Raw genomic sequence first — 16,735 nt, 5'->3', positions numbered from 1 at the left:
ACTAACACTGTTTCCAGAAGTGGGGTCACCCCGCAGGACCAGAAGGACCCCATCACCTTCTGCCATCAGCCCAAGACCCAGCGCCCTCACCTTCATTGCCAGTGGAGAGGCCCTTTCTGCAGACTCCCGGCCTGGATGGTCGGGGACCATGCACCCTGCAGGGACGGAGTCACAGGCCCGGGGGAGCTTGTGGGAGGCCCAGGAGCCAGGTCTGGATTCAAAGTCAGGTGCAGCTGATGACAAAGACTGGTCCTGCCCACACCCTGGGTGTGCCCTAGGAAACCTGCCTCTTCCAGAAACGCAGAAGCAGCAACAGGAAACACGGGGTGGGGTGGCAGGCTAGGGTGAGGGGGCACACAGCAGGGAAGCCAGTCCTGCCAGCCCCGTCTCACTTCGCTCTCCTGACTTCTGGCAGTTTCTCTGCTTACTCCGAAGTTACCAGGTTTGTCCTGTTTCTACAAACCAGCCTCCAAAATGTGGGAGGGGGTTTTTCTTTCCCATTTGTTTCCCAGAAAACGAGACAAAATGTCAAAGGCTGGGAAGGAAGCCAAGAACATTCCTTGGTTCCCCCAAAGATCCAGGTCTTCACTCCCCTCCACGGCCGAGTTCTGGGATGTTTCATTCTCTGGCAGTGCTGGTGGGAGGCCAGCGCCATGCCTAGCGGCTGCCCCAAAGCAAAAGTAAGGAGTAGGGGTAGGGGGCTGGTGTGGGCGAGCCCGGCAGGCTCTCTGCCCTCTCCTCCGTGTGTCTCTCAGACACGCTCTATTTCCGTGTCTCTGTCTCTTTTTGTGTCTCTCTCAATGTCTGTCTCTGCCTCTGGGTCTCTCTGTCCTTTCTCTGTGTCTCTATTTCTCTGTTTGTCTCTTTTTCTCTGTCTCTATCTTTTTCTGTCTCTCTGTGTCTTTTTGTCTTTGTCTTTTTCTCTTTGTCTCTCTTCATCCCGGTCTCTCACTGTGTCTCTGCCTCTCAATATCTGTTTCTCTGTCTCTCTGTCTTTGTGTCTCTCTCTCTCTCTTTGTGTCTCCCTCTCTGTTGTTGTCTCTCCCCCAAGGGCACTGATTTCTGACTCACATGGGGTCTGCCCAGACCCCCAAACCCTCACATAGTCAATACCCGCAGGAAGAAACCCAGAGGCTTAGAGGGCCCGGCCCCGGGCATCCCCCTCAGTGTCCCCCTCAGTCTGGACACAGGCTATGACACTCCCAGCGCCGCTGGCTCAGCCTCTGAGTGCAGAGCAAGAAGAATCAGAATCCGGGGCTCAGCACTTTTCTAGTATTTCCTTAAGCAGAGCTTAGACCCCTGCCGGGGTGGGCTGCAGCCTCGCTGGGAACCCACTGAGGCAGCCCCCGTCCTGACGTGCTGCCATCCCCTTGCTGGTGCTGCCCACACCCCTTCTTGGTCCAGTAAGGGTCCCTCCCTGGAGGCTGCCTGCTGTTGAGCAGCCCTGCCCCCTACCACCTACGTGCGAGCCCAGCACCGGCCCTCACAGTGAGTCACACGCCGCACCTGCACCTTGTGGGTGGCCTGTCCCACCTGCCCAAACCTTCATCAAGACCATCGTTTCCCAGGATCCGAGCCTGTCTCCCTGTCACTCACATATGGCCACGAGGCTGGGCACTGCAGGCCCCAGAGTCAAGCCCCCTGCCTGGCACCTACAGCACCCCAGATGTCTGGGCTTGGTGGACTGAGCCTCCCGCCACCCAGAGCACCTGCCCTGTCCGCGGACCAGGCCATGCCCCAGCCACAGGTCCGTCCCCTCATCGTAGCTGGAGTCACGGCTTGGGCAGGGGGTGTCTGCCTCCCCACTGGACTATAGGTCCCTGAAAACGGGCCATGCCAGCTCAGCCACCAGGGTTTGGCCAGCCCCCAGTCGTGCCTGGCACCTGGGAAAGGCCAGCAGACATTTTGGAAGAATGCACTTCGCTGATGGGACATGCAGTGAGGAATGTTTCACTCATGAGCTGGGTTTGGCATCGGTTCTATGTCTTTCTGCAAAGAGTCCCCCTCCAGCTCCCCAGACATCCCCAAGAAAGAGAGATGAGGCTGATGTTGTTTGAATTAAGGAGGCCCTGCAGCCTGCAAGTCCTGCTCCCATTCTACAGATGGGAACACTGAGACAGAGAGGCTGGCACAGACACCCCAAGTGTGGAAGGCGCAGGCCCTGTGGTGTCTGCGCATCTGGGGAGGGAAGTCTGACCTGCCAGGTGACCCCAAAGGCCAGAACCCGCCACTTCCCAAGGCCATGGCAAAGCCCTGCAACCTGGGGGCACTTGTCCTGCCAGACCAGCCCCTCCTGGGCAAAGGCACAAACAGCAACTGCGTGTTGTGAGGGATAATTGGAAGGACAGCCGAGGAAGGAAAGAGGCCAGCAGACCCATGTTCGGGCAAGCTGATTTATTGTAAATCCTGCCGGGTTACCTCCTGGCAAAAGCAGAGGAGGTCACAAAGGACTGCACTGTAAGACCCACGGGAAGGGAGGGGGAACAGTCTGGTCGGGGTGACCCTAACACTCCTGTTCGTTCCCTCACACCTACTGGAGCCCAAGCTTCCCCTCCCTCTGCTCTCCTGTGCCCAGCTCCAGCCTCCTCTCTCCACTGTGCTGGTCTAAGGTTGCCCTGGCCACCAGCTCAGCCCTGGCATAAACTACCATCTCCCCTGGTGGCCGCACAACCTCCTCACTGGGCCGCCTTCCTCGACCTCCAATGACCAGAGGGAGCTCCCCAAGGCAGGGGTCTGGCCCCCACTTCCTTAAAACCCTCAGCCATGCAACAGGGGTGAGGGTCTCGCCGGACAAACCCACCCTGCACCAGGCTCGTCAGAACCCAGGAATGGGCCCCCGGCACCCCCATCCAGGCCCGCCCGGGTCCTCACACAGACAGACCTCCCCTCCTGTGAGGCCCCGACATCCTCACTACCACGGCCCCGCTCTGGCCGAGGCATTCTCTAGCCCGTATCCTGATATTCTCCAGCCCGTATCCTGACGTTCTCCACGGCAGGCACCACGGCTGAATTATCACCTTTCCTTCCTTCCAATTCCATCCTGGCACCGGGACACGGACCCAGGAGGGCAGGGGTTTTGCTGGACTGGCTGGTGGGTTCCCAGCACAGGGCCTGGCATGCAGTGGGGTCCAGCGATGGACACATGAATGAAGCCCCCTAGGTACCCCCTTCTTGCCCTGGAACCCCCTGCCTGGGTCTCATCCTCTCTCCCACTGTGTCCCCGAGGCTTGGGCAGTTGGGCGTCCCCAGGCACCTCGTTTATCAGACATGGCACTGAGATGGCATCGGCAGTGGGTGAGAAAACGCACGTGCAGAGCCCATCCTCAGACCTCACTCTGCCCCGGAGTTCACCAAGTTCCTCCAAGCTGGACCTTAAACCCCCGGGGTCCCTGCGCCTGCTCTGGCCTCTCATGACCACCAGGGGGTGCCAGTGTCCCGCCCTGAGCACTCGGTGAGAAGGGAGGTGGGGACCCCTCCTCTGCCGAAGGCCCCTTCCAGGAGGGGTCCAGGGAGCAGGACCAGGAGCCTATCAGTGCCTGGCTTGAGAGACGGATGCTTTGTGTGGGGCTGCCTGGCCTGGCCCTGGACGGTCCCCATGGTGGGACTTGCGGCACAGCACCAGGGTGCCCGGTGTCCAGGAATCTCCTGAATTGCCCAGTTAAACAGGGTGGCACAGGGCTGTCCAGGTTTCCCTGCCCCAGGGGTTCAGGGGCCTGCGTATGCCAAAGCACACCGCAGTTTCCCAGGAGGGCAGAGGACCCCAAGTGGACGTGGCCACGTCACCAAGAACAGCAGTGTGCGTGGACGTCCGGGTGCCTTCCAACTCTGCTCCAGCCACACTCAGCATTCCATCCGGGGCAGGCACTGTGGACCCTGACACCCAGCAGCACAGGGACCCTCGCGGGGTGCAGTGGGGATCCAGCCTCCTCCTCCCTGAGTCCACAGGGTCAGCCGCTGTAGGACCCACCATGGACCACTACCCTGCAGGTTCATACAGCCCTGATCCCACCACAGTGGGTGACCTCCCCCAACGCTCCCAGCAGAGAAGACATTGGCCTGTGAGGCTGACCTGGGTAGCAGACTCCCGAGGCCAGCACTGGCTGGAGACTTTAGGAGGCTGTCAGCACCTCAGACACCTCCTCCTCCTGCAGTCACTGTCCTGTTCTTGGCCAGCCTGGCCTGAGTGATGCTGCCCAGGCCCCCAGCTTGACCGGGCCAGAGGGCCGGGCCCTGCTCTGGAATGCCTGGGGCAGCCAAGTCAGAGAACAGATTCCAGAAGCACGCAGCCCCTCGCTTGCAGAGCCTCATTCATTACTCCATGGGAAGGGGGGCATGCACCGCCCCAGGAGTCTTGAAAATGGGCAATCAGCAGAGGTCCTGGCATCTGCCTCCCTGAACAGGGTTGGCACTGGGCGGCCAGCACTCAGGCAGGGTGGGCACAGGACACTGGCCAACCTGGGGCCCACTTTGGCGGCCAGGCCAAGAACCGAGCTGCTCACAGGCTGCTCTGGAAGACCTGGGTGTTCCCTTGCTGGAAGGAACCCCGCAGGGCCAGCAAGCCCCACTGTCTCTGGGCAGCGTTCCAAGCAGACCCCAAGGACAAGCTGCTCGGCCCATCAGAGGGACCCCGGGGCCCTTCCCCCAATGCACTCCATGCTATGAGACCCCCAGCACCCCATCAAACAGCTGGAAATGGCTGGGGCTGGAGAAGCCACAGAGCCCAGGTCAGCTGCCCAGGCACATGAGGGCACGCCCTAGGGGGGCTTTGCAGGGCTCCCAGGAGACACCTGGGCTGGCTGGGTCCTCGGTGCTGCAAAGCAGTGGCCCCCAGAGCTCACCCAGACTCAGGAGGCAGTGGCGCCTCTCTTCTCCAGCCTCAGAAACAACCGGGTGATAGACCAAGCGTGCCCTGTGGAGTGCCCGTCTGACTCTCACCACGGCCCCCTACAGCGGCCCTCACTACCACACCTGGATTCCCAGGGAGGAAACTGAGACACAGCAATGCCGTCCTGGCCAGGTGTAGCACCCAAACCCACCAGGGCCCCACACCCCAGTGGCAGGGGCACTTGGGGCCTGCTGCTGCCCTGTGGTGACCAGAAGGGCCCCAGCCCTGGTCACACGGTGCTGGCAGATGGGCAGTACTGCACCTATGCTGCCAGAGTGCTAGAGGCAAAGATGTGAGCAGGAGCCAGGACACAGGGCAAGACAGAGTCCTGGTCCCTCCCAGGGATGCACTGGACACGGGCAGGGCCTGGACACGCTTCCTCCCTTCCTACCCGCCAGGGCTCACCTAGTCCAGACCTGCCCCTGAGGCTACAGCTCCAGGAGGCCCAGGCTCTGCCTCCTCGCCTCTCCTGGGACCCTTCCCTCCCCACAAAGGCCCCTGTCTCGGGCATAGCTCCCCAAAGCGGGGCTCTCAGTGGACTGGCACTGCCAGAGGTCAGGCGGGGCCTGCGTGTTTACTGACTGCACATGGATTGCGTGTGGCAGGGATCCCTCCTGCACCCCCAGCATGGACATGGCCCCTCCGAGGCTCTCCCAGGACAAGCCACCTTCCAGCCAGCACTGCGCAGCCCTGCAGGGGGAGGCTCTGACCACAGGTCTCGGTTGCCGGGGACACGGCCAGCCTGGCCCAGCTCCTTGGCCATCACACCATGGGCCCTCAGTCCTTATGAGCACCTGTGACACAGCGTCACCCTGCAGGCCGGGGTTGTCCACCCAGAGGCAGGCTGGGAGGCTGCAGGGACCTCGAAGAAGACAGCCCTCCACCAACCTGCCCTCCGGGACCTGGTGCAGGCAGGACAGGCCTGTGTTTCTATGGCACCTTCATGGCAGGACCTCGATGTAGGAGCCCCTCCCCTCTTTCCTCCCTTAGGAGGCTGAGACCTGCCAGGAGCCCAGAAACCAGCCTTGGGCTCCCCCAGGCTGCTGCCCACCACCCTGGACCCTTCATTCCCAAGGGTCTGCCAGGCTGTGGGACGGGCCCAGCCACAGGGCCCAGCTGGTGAGAAGGCAGAACCCGTCCCATAAACACCTGAGAGGCCTGTGCAGGATTGCCTGCAGGAATTGCCCAGGAATTTGCACCCAGTCTCCTCCGCAGCTCAGCCACAGGCTGCAATTTGACTCATCAACATGTCTACCGCAGCCAGGCCTGGGGTGCAGAGGCTCCCAGAGATTCCTGGAGTGATGAGCGGGTACGGTGTGCAGGACCTGCCATGAACGTGTCATAGACACATAGACACACTGGGCCTCAGCCCTCAGCGCACCCACTCTGTGCTTGGGTAAAAACCAAGGCCCGGAGGGCTCCGGCCTCCAGGAACACGGCAGGGGTATGAGGACTTCAGTAGAGGTCGGAGGCCACCCCCTTGGCTACAGCAGGACAGTGAGGCTCGGGCAGCAGCTCAGCCCGCCAGGCTCCTCAGGAATCCCAGCACGCAACCACTTTCTTCAGGATGGGGGCCCATCACCTGCACCCCAAGCAGCTCTCCCCAGCGCTCAGGCTGAGAGCCCCCAAATGCAAGGACACCCACATGCCGTCCCCTGCCTGGCCTCTTCGAGCCACCTCTGTTGCCCCCATGCCCTGCCCTGGATGCCAGCCAGTGCCCTGTGACCTTGCCAGCCAGCCCTTTAGCCCCTCCTGACGGTGGGTTTCTCCACATCAGCAGGATGGGCCATGAGCACCGCAGGGGACACCTGTGTCCTCTGCACTTTACAGAAGCCCTGTGGGTGGCGTTTGCCCCTCTGCTCCCTCCACCAGCCAGACACCGCCTGAGCCCGCAAGGGCCTGCAGAGCGTGTTCACAGGGTGTAGGTCTGCACCCCAGCTCCATGCAGCTTGGCCCAGCCTCTCCACCCAGAAGAGAACATGCAAACCCTCAGTGTGGCCCATGAGAGCTGTCAGGCTGGGTACCCAGCTTCTGGGTGAGTGGGCAGAGCCTGGCTTCACTCAGCTGGCAGCTGCCCGGTACGGGTCTGCCAGAGGCCCGGGCACAACCCACAGCCCCAGACACTGCCGGAGGGAGCTCCTGCAGCCGACTCCATCCGCCAAAGCCACCTCCAGCCCACGCCCGAGACACCCCCAACACCAGCCTCCTGTTCAGGTGGGGGAAACAGAGGCTCCTTCAACGATGCAGGACCCAAAGAGGCAGGGACAGTCTCTGGGACCCAGCGCAGGGCACCCAGGCCACACCAGTGCCCAGACACCACCCAGCTGCCCCTCAGCCGGGGCCCCCAAAGGACCTAAGCCTTGCCCTGGGCAGGTGGTCAAGGGGCAAAGGCCAATACCAAGTCCACCACTGACTCCAAGCAACTCAAGAACTGCCAGGGGCTCAGTATCCCCATCTGTGAAACAGAACAGGCACAGCCCCACACCCGGATGCTGCGGCCAGCCCCAGTGCTGCCCTGAAGTCCAGGGGGTCTGCATGGGACAGGATGGCTGAGGCAGGGAGCAGGGGACTCAAAGGATCCTGGAGGCTGAAGGTCCCTGATGCACCCAGCTGGTGGGAAGATCTGTCCAAGAAGACCACCCAGGAGACTGGGGGGCCACAGGGTCTCCAGTCTGCAGCAGGCACAGGGAGCCAAGAGGCCTGATCATCCTCTGAACGGTGTCAGAGTGGCCTGCCACTGGGCTCGGCAGCTGTCTGGACAGCCGTCCGTGCTACGGGCAGGGAGACTGGAGGTGCCCACTCACCAGGCAGCACGGGGGCAGTGGGGGGAGCCCACAGAGCCCCCCGTCCTGCAGTGCCTGGGAGGGTCTGCCCCTTAATGTCTCCTGCTGTAAGTATGACATTAAAAGACCACCCCGTCTGTGAAACCAGCCTGGGAGAGGCCACACAGTCCCATTGTGCACAGAGCCAAGGCCAGGGAGGATAGCGTTATCCCAGGATAAACACAGAGGCCGTTTTGTGGGTGGCAGGGGATGGGAAGAGCAAACCTGGTAATTAAACAATTCACTGGGCAAACAGGAATCCCCTGCCCAGAGTCAGCCCTTTGAAAGACAGGCTGGATTCTGCAGGCGGTCTCAGTCTCCCCAGCTGTCCTGTCCAGGAGGTGGCCCGGCCTGAGCATAGCAAGATGGTCCTGGAGGGGCCACACCTGTCCCAGCCAACTGTCACACAGGGACTGAGGCCAGAGAAGCCAAAGTCAGGCACCTGCCCCGCCCGCTCAACCCCCTGCAGGCGGAAGGGGCAGCCCGGCAGGCACTGGCTCCCACAGGGAAGCGGGACTCAGGGGATTTCCAGGGGCTCAGTGCAGTTAAAGGGGTGTGGAAAAGCCGGAGGCCACAAGGAAAGGATAGCCAGGCGGGCCGCTGGGCATGGGGTTTTCTGATTACCCAGGAACTAGGCAGAGCTCCTTAAAGCCTGGGACCCGAGAGCGGCCAGACAGGGCGAGAGTGAAGGAGGCATCTTCCGGCCCAGGTGCCAGGTGCTCTGTCTACCCACCGGGGCACACCTGCTCCAGCCCTGCCCAGCGGACAACCACCGCACCACCAACCTCACCTCCAAGAAAGACCGTGCGGGCCGGGAATGAGAGGACAGGAGGCCGCCCCTGCGCCAGGCCCTCACTGCCTGCAGGGTGTGAAGCCCACAACTGGCCTGGCAGCAGCTCATCCTGTCCCCTCCACCGCCCAGCCTGGTACCAGGCACTGAGCCCGCCCAGGAGGCTAGTCATCCTCCCCATTCACATGGCAGAGGCTCAGCCCTCCCTCCAGCCATCCCCAGGGCCACCGAGTCTCCGCCCTCCACCAATCCCCAGGGACAGGGCCCCAGGGAGGCTGTGACACACGGGGACACACACACCACAGCCCTACCTCCCACTCTGAGCCGGCTCAGCACCGGCTTGTCTTCATGGTCGACACCTCCATATTCCTTGGGGGCCTCCAGGGACCCCATTAACTGTGGGCACAGGCATCCATCAGCCTGGGGAGCAGGACACAGAGAGAGGGTCTGGGGGACCAGGGGCAGCCCTGGGCCATCCCACAGAGAGAGGACCGCCATGGCCGGCGGCTGGGTTTTCTGATGGCCCAGAAACCAGAGTGCTCCTCCAAGTCTGGAACCCAGGGCAGCCACAGGCAGGGCAGGCAGGGCGGGCGTCAGTGAGGCATCTCCCGGCCCAGCGGTCCGGTGTCCGGCGCTCAAAGGACACGACCCCACCATGGAGGCCAGAAGCCTGGTGTTGCTCTCAGAGGACTCCCACCCCCGAGCAGAGAGCAGGAAAACGCCTAGACCAAGGCCAGCCTGCCCCAAAGACCAGAGAGCAAGGTTCCTGGCTGAGGAGGTCGCCCCAGACAGGCTGGGTTCTCTCTAAGGATGCTGGGTCCTCCCTGCCCCAAAGGCCAGGGAGCAAGGATCCTGGGTGAGGGGGTCTCCCCTGACACGCTGGGTCCGCCCCAAGGGTGCTGGATCCTCCCCCAAAGTGTGTTGGGTCCTTCCTGCCTATGCTGGGTCATTTCCTGGTATGCTGGTCCTCCTGGGTGTGCTGGTCCTTCCTGGTGTGCTGGGTCCTCCTGGGTGTGCTGGGTCCTCCTGGGTGTGCTGGGTCCTTCCTGGGTGTGCTGGGTCCTCCTGGGTGTGCTGGGTTCTCCTCAGGTGTGCTGGGTCCTTCCTGGTGTGCTGGGTCCTTCCTGTATATGCTGGGTCCTTCCTGGTGTGCTGGGTCCTCCTGAGTGTGCTGGGTCCTCCTGGGTGTGCTGGGTCCTTCCTGGGTGTGCTGGGTCCTCCTGGGTGAGCTGGGTTCTCCTCAGGTGTGCTGGGTCCTTCCTGGTGTGCTGGGTCCTTCCTGCATATGCTGGGTCCTTCCTGGTGTGCTGGGTTCTCCTGCGTGTGCTGAGTCCTTTCCAGGTGTGCTGGGTCCTCCTGGGTGTGCTGGGTCTTCCCTGATGTTCTGGGTCCTCCTGGGTGTCCTGAGTGTTTTCCAGGTGTGCTGGGTCCTCCTGGGTGTGCTGAGTCCTGCCAGGTGTGCTGGGTCCTCCTGGGTGTCCTGGGTCCTTTCCAGGTGTGCTGGGTCCTCCTGGGTGTCCTGAGTGTTTTCCAGGTGTGCTGGGTCCTCCTGGGTGTGCTGGGTCCTTCCTTCCCAGATTGGCAGGCACACAGCAGGTACTGGGAGCACCTGCCAGCCAGCCCTGGGCAGGCTCTATCTTGCTGAGGGAGGCCAAGGACCCTCTAGAAGCCTGGCTGACCCTTCCCTTGGTCCCTGCCTGGGTGTGCTGGGTCCTCCCTGGTGTGCTGGGTCCTCCCTGGTGTGCTGGGTCCTCCTGTGTGTGCTGGGTCTTTCCCGGGTGTATTAGGTTCTCCCAGGTATGCTGGGTTCTCACAGGTGTGCTGGGTCCTTCCTGGGTGTGCTGGGTCCTTCCTGGTGTGCTGGGTCCTCCTGTGTGTGCTGGGTCCTGCTGGGTGTGCTGGGTCCTCCTGGGTGTGCTGGGTCCTTCCTGTGTGTGCTGGGTTCTCCCTCGTGTGCTGGGTCCTCCTGGGTGTGCTGGGTTCCCCCAGGTTTGCTGGGTCCTCCGGGTGTGCTGGATCCCCCCGCCAGGTAACCCCTAGTCCTCCCAGGGCATGCTAGGATCATTTCTCACACCAGACACAAAAAGCCTCCCCCAGGGTGGCCTCCTGGCTAAGCCAGCTCCAGGCCCAGATGGAAACCTCCTGCTTGGCTACACCTAAAGGTAAGCATGGGAAGCAGTTCGGGGAGCCTGGAACCACAGCCCAGGACCAGGGTCAATTTAACCCAAGGCCACGTCCACAGGACAAAGACGAGATGCCTCCCCAGGAATCAGCCCAGGCTGGGGCTGCTGCAGGCTGCAGGCCTCTGGACAGGGTCCCATGGCAGGGAGCACGACCAGAGACAGCCCCAGCCCCAGCTCCAGCTCCAGCCAGGCCGTGCACAACATGGAGAGAGGCCGTGAAAAGAACATCCCTGCCCCAGAGCCCACCCTTCCAGGAGCCCCTTCCTCCCCTCCCACCACTCCCTGGGGCACAGAGTCCGAGGCCAGCAGCGGCAGCTCCCAGGCCTGGCAGTGGCTGGTCACCAAGAGCAGCCCTGGGTGGCGTCTGGAGCTCTGGCGAGGGGTCAGACTCCCACCCTCAGACACAGTGGGCAGCATTGAAGGGCAGCGGGGAGGGCCGCTTCCTCTCCATCAATCAATGATCCCAGTTTAGAAAGTCGCCCGAGCCAACGCCAAGGGCTAAACAGGCTCAGGACCCCACCCAGCCCTGGCCACCCCAGCTTCTCCAGGGTTCTGCTTCCTGGCATAGCCTCAGGGCCCCAACAGCTGCCAGAGCCACCTCCAGCCCACACCCGAGAGACCCCCACTGAGGGCCTCCTGCTCAAGGCGGGGAAACTGAGGTTCCTTCAAAGGAGCAGGACTCAGAGTGGGCCTGGGTGCTGAGGCTCCAGGCAGGACCACTGACGTCTCTCCTGGCTCGGCAGGCACACAGCAGGTACCTGGGAGCACCTGCCAGCCAGCCCCCGGCAACGCCTGGCTCCATCTCACCGAGAGAGGCCGAGGACCCTCTAGAAGCTTGGCTGATGCGTCCCTCGTTCCCTACCCTGTACCTCAGGGCCAAAATGACTTTCTCCTCCACTATGCTCCTCAGCTCCTGTCTCTCTCCCGTCTGGAAACTTGTCCAGAACAAATTGCACCTCCCAACCCTTCCCCAGCCCACAGGCCCACCTCCTCCAGGAAGTCCTTGAGGCAGCCAAGCCTCTGCTGGGCATCGCTGGAGCCCTGACCACTCACTTGGACCCAGGAGTGAGGGTGGCAACACTCTAGTGTGGTGGTGCCAGAGACCTGTCTGACCTGCCCCTTTGACGGGGGAAACTGAGGCCCAGAAGGGAATCAGAGCCAAAGGCATTGATTGATTGATCGACTGATTGATTGATTGATTGAGACAGGGTCTCGCTCTGTTGCCTACGCTGGAGTCCAGTGGCGCAATCGGGCACAATCTTGGCTCACTGCGACCTCCACCTCCCAGGTTCAATCAATCCTCCTGCCTCAGCCTCCTGAGTATCTGGGATTAGAGGCGCCCACCACCACGCCTGGCTAATTTTTGTATTTTTGGTAGAGACGGGGTTTCACCACGTTGCTCAGGCTGGTCTTGAACTCCTGGGCTCAAGTGACATGCCTGCCTCAGCCTCCCAAAGTGCTGGGATTACAGGTGTGAGCCACCATGCCTGGCCTGAGCCAAAGGTTCTTGAGCCAAGAAAGTACCCAGAGGTGACCCAGGCCTCATTTCTCAGAGCCTGCCCTTGTCCCACGAGGTCAGCTGAGACCAGATCAAGCGATTAGTAGATTTGTAGAGATTTCTGTCACCTTGTGTGGTACAAAAGACATCTATTAGGAGGTCATTTGTCCTCAGTAACTTCTTCTTGCCGGTCTTTTCATTACAGATTCTGTGCCAAGCCCAGGTCACCAGTGGGTGTTGGGGAAGGGGTGGGGGCGTCCACCCACGCTTGCCAGAGCAGCACACACAGGTGGGACCCGGGTGCAAAGGCAGGACGAGGCCGGGTTTTTGGCTGTGAAAATTGTTCCTGGTTGGTCTGATGAAACTGATGCTCTGATGGGACCCCAAAGCCCTCCCAGGGACAGGGAAGGGGGTCTCTAGAGTCTCCCTCCCTCCTTTGCAGACCCACAGGGCAAGGATACTGGCAGTCCTGGGGGGTCTTCCGAACCCTGGACCACTCCGGGAGACTCCACATGGCAGCTGGGTGCTCAGTGTGTAGTTAACCCAAGAGCCAGGGTGTTAGTTCGTTGTCCAACTGCTGGTAAAGACACGCCCAAGACTGGGCAATTCACAGAAGAAAGAGGTTTAATGGACGCACGGTTCCACGTGGCTGGGGAGGCCTCACAATCATGGCAGAAGTTAAGGAGGAGTACGTCACGTCTTGCATGGATGGCAGCAGGCCGAGAGAGAGAGCTTGTGCAGGGAAACTCCCCCTTATAAAACCATCAGATCTCACGAGACTTACTCACTATCACAAAAACAGCACAGGAAAGACCTGCCTCCGTGATTCAACCACCACCCACGGGGTTCCTCCCACGACACGTGGCAATTATGGGAGATACAAGGTGAGATTTGGGTGGGGACACAGCCAAACCAATGACACGTGGCAATTATGGGAGATACAAGGTGAGATTTGGGTGGGGACACAGCCGAACCAATGACACGTGGCAATTATGGGAGATACAAGGTGAGATTTGGGTGGGGACACAGCCGAACCAATGACACGTGGCAATTATGGGAGATACAAGGTGAGATTTGGATGGGGACACAGCCGAACCAATGACACGTGGCAATTATGGGAGATACAAGGTGAGATTTGGGTGGGGACACAGCCGAACCATACCAGCTGGGGACAAAGTCTGCACCTGAGCCATCACAATGGTTGTCCCTGCCACGACCCCCACTTCCCAACCCTTCTGCCAGGCCCACTCTGGGCCTCACCTACGTGGACTCATGCAACCTGCACAAAACACTGCCAAATCTCCTCCCTGCTGAACAGAAGGGGGACCGTGGTCCGAGAGGTGGAGTGGTCACACAGGCACAGGCCTGGGGAATACCAAAGCCAGCCCTGGACAAAATGAGCAGCTGGCCCTGACTCTGACGGCACCGAGGCCTGCACTGGGCCAGGGAAGATTTCACTGCAGGCCCTGCCCCAGGCCAGGCCCTCCACCTTCGGGGCAGACAGGCCCGCTTTGTGCTCCCACAGCTCCCACTGCTTCTGTGGAAAGGCTCTCAGGGCCTCAGGGAAACTGCTGCAAAGCACCCGCCTGCTGTACACCCAAGACTTGACCCCGTCTGGGCCAAGGAGGGAGAGCTGGGGCTGTGGGGAGCGGGGAGGGCTCCTTCCCACAACTGCCCTCCGTAGCTGCCCAGAGAGTTCCTGTCTTCCTCCCCGACTCTGTTGTTCAAATGAAATAATTTGGGGGAACCAGAAAATATGGCTTTTATTTTCAAAACTGGAATCAATTATAATTGGGGGGTTAGTTAAATATTCCCAACTGTGTTTGAGCTCAGGTCTACAGTGTCCAGACCCAGAGCGGAGCAGGGACAGGAAGGTGACGGTGAGAGGTCTAGGTGGGAGCGCTAAGGGCAGGGGCTACACCTGCAGGCAGCACCCCCTCACACCTGGTCCTGCACACCTGGCCCTGCACATCCGGCCTACACACTCAGCCCTGCACACTCCACCCTGCATGCCCAGCCCTGCACACTCCACCCCTGCACACCTGGCCCTGTACAATTCAACCCTGCAGGCTTGGCCCTGCACACCCAGCTCTACGCACTCCATCCTGATGCCCAGGCCTGCATGATCCAGCCCTGTGCCCTCGGCTCTGCACGCCCAGCCTCCACACCCTCCCCTTCCTGCCAGAGAGAGTGACCAGGGAGGAGGCCAGGAAGCCACCCTCCAGCTTGTCAACTGCCCCCTGTGAAGGCCACGTCTGCCCTAACTGGCCACTCTCCCAGGAGGCCCACTACCCAAGGGCCACAAGCCAGCCACAGGTAGGGACGCTCCTGCCCTGCCGGGGACCCTGCTCCCCTCTTCTCCAAAGCAAATCTCAGCAGCTCCCCCAGGACCAAGGCTTGTCCCTGCACCAGGTGGCAGCATGGCCAGAAGGGAGTACATGGCACTCCCTCAGACAGACCTGGCTTCAGCCCCAGCGAGGCCACTTGCGAGCTGAGCACCAGCAGCTGCTGGGTCTCCCCAACCTTGGTTTCCTCTTTCAGGAAGCAAATGAAGTGTGGAGTTGATGAGGTGACACAGGAAGAGAGTGGCTCGGAGCCAGGAGGGAGCTCCCGGCCTCCAGCCTCCCCGCTCTGCAGTGCATTCCCACGGTGACCGGCACATGGGGCTGCTGCTCTGGAGGCTGAGCCTGGAGCCCAGGCGCCGTGAGAGTCTGTGACGCAGAAGTCAGAGCCAAGAGGCCGGTGGGGCACAGGGCACCTGCGTGCACCCTGCCCCCACAAGACACCGAGTTCCCCCATGGAGTGTGCAGCCCCCAGTGAGCCTCCTACAAACCCTGTGCCTGCTGGTGCCCCGCAGGCCGCGTGTCAGGGTCTCACGGAGCAGGGGGCTCCGAGCAGGCTCCTGACAAAGATGAGGTGGGAGGAGGCGACTGACGGTGGGCAGGAGGCCAGCCCTGAGGGGGCAGGTCAGGTGTCCTCCATCCCCTCCCAGAGGACACGACCAGGAAAGGCACCCCCCAAGGCCACCTCCTCCTTGCCCTCCCCTAGGAACAGAGACCACCGGAGGCTCTGCTTGGCTGACCCGTGAGCCACAGCCCTGTCCCGGAAACCTCCCCAGCCAGCCCAGTCAGCCCTGGTATTTCTGTGTGAAACCGAAATGAAGCGGCGCACACGCCAAAAGATTAGACAAATGAGACGGAAAGGAGCCCCTCGGGGCGTTTCTCAACTCCTACCTGTGGCCATAATTACAGTTCCCAAGAGCCCAAACGTGACAGTCAGAGCCCACTCCATCATGTGTGGACCCCCATCTGCCCTCGGAGCTGGGACGGGTCACCTCTGACCACAGGGAGGCCTGGCCAAGGCCTGCAGCCTGGATGTGGCAGGGCAGTGACAGGGCAGGGGACCCGGGGGGGCCCTTTCGTCCAAACGAGACAGCCGGATCTCAGTCCATGGCCAGGGCAGCTGCCCTCCCAACCGCCTGGCATCCAGGAACATCCAGGAAGCAGCAGGCACTCGCGGTGACTCGGCAGGGGCTGTCCCAGCTAACAGAGGACATTCAATAAACCCTCCAGCACCAACCGTCCACCTTTCCAACAATGACCAATGCCCCAGGCTGCTGGCACCCAGCTCCGAACTCTGGGGAGACCCAGCACCTCTCGAGAACCCCTCCTCAGCCCGGCCCCCAGCGGAACGTGGAGTGGGCAGGGGTGCCCTTCACAAACGTGGGGACCTCCTGATTCCTCTGATTTCCTCGAGTCTCCCCCTGCTGTCTGCCTGGGCGCCGGAGCATATCTCTCACTCTGCCCTGGCATCTGCCTGGCATGGAGCCCCGGTGGCCACCACAGAAGCAGTCTCAAAGCCCCAGGGCCACCGGGAGTGTTTCATGCCATCGGGACGGCTGTGGCTTAGGCTGCGTGAGGCTAGGATGAAGAAACCCGGGACAGAGCAGGAAACCCCAGAGGAAGGGAAGACTCCCGCTTCCTATGGCCCAAAGGAATCGGGACGAGGCTTTGCCACTTTCCCCCGCATTGGCACGCACTTTTCTTCACAGAAATCCCGTCACCCCGATGGCTTGCTTTCAGCCCATCCCCAGTCCCTGCAAGCATCTCCCCACTGCCAGCTCTGCTTCAGCCTGGTCTTTGGGGCCTGTGAGGGAATCCTGTCTAGGCTGTGCTGTGGTTACTCAACCAGTCGCCTCGGCTAGGACCCCCGGGTGTCCCCCATCTTTTAACACTGAGGACAACCACAGTTCGGCAAGGTGGCAGCACAGCTGGAGACCCTGGGACCTGGCCACCCTGTGCCTTTCCAGGGGGCCAGCGTCCCCTTTTATAAACAGCAGGGCTGGTGCGGTGGGCGCCAAGATGATATGCTCCAGCACCATCCACTGAGGGGGCTCTCTCGGGGTCACCCCTCCCCTCAACACCCTCAGAGGGGCTGCAGGGAACTGGTGGAGGGATTGTGGAACGTCCTCAGAAGAATGCCCGTTCACTCAGGGTGTGCCCTACACAGCTGTGCTGGGGACAGCCAGTGGCCGACACATCTCCGCCCCTCGCCCAC

The 16,735-nt window shown here is 61.5% G+C and overlaps 1 protein-coding gene across 7 annotated transcripts in view; it reads right to left on the bottom strand.

Moving 5' to 3' along the window:
* LOC103225737 (uncharacterized) overlaps positions 1-16,735 on the bottom strand; it is a 133,178-nt gene that overhangs the window by 73,097 nt on the left and 43,346 nt on the right. The window lies entirely within an intron of this gene.

Source organism: Chlorocebus sabaeus, chromosome 20, assembly GCF_047675955.1.
Source record: "Chlorocebus sabaeus isolate Y175 chromosome 20, mChlSab1.0.hap1, whole genome shotgun sequence".
NCBI classification, from domain to species: Eukaryota; Metazoa; Chordata; class Mammalia; order Primates; family Cercopithecidae; genus Chlorocebus; species Chlorocebus sabaeus.
The sequence above is the reverse complement of the archived record's forward strand: the minus strand, read 5'-3'. Positions and strand labels throughout refer to the sequence as shown.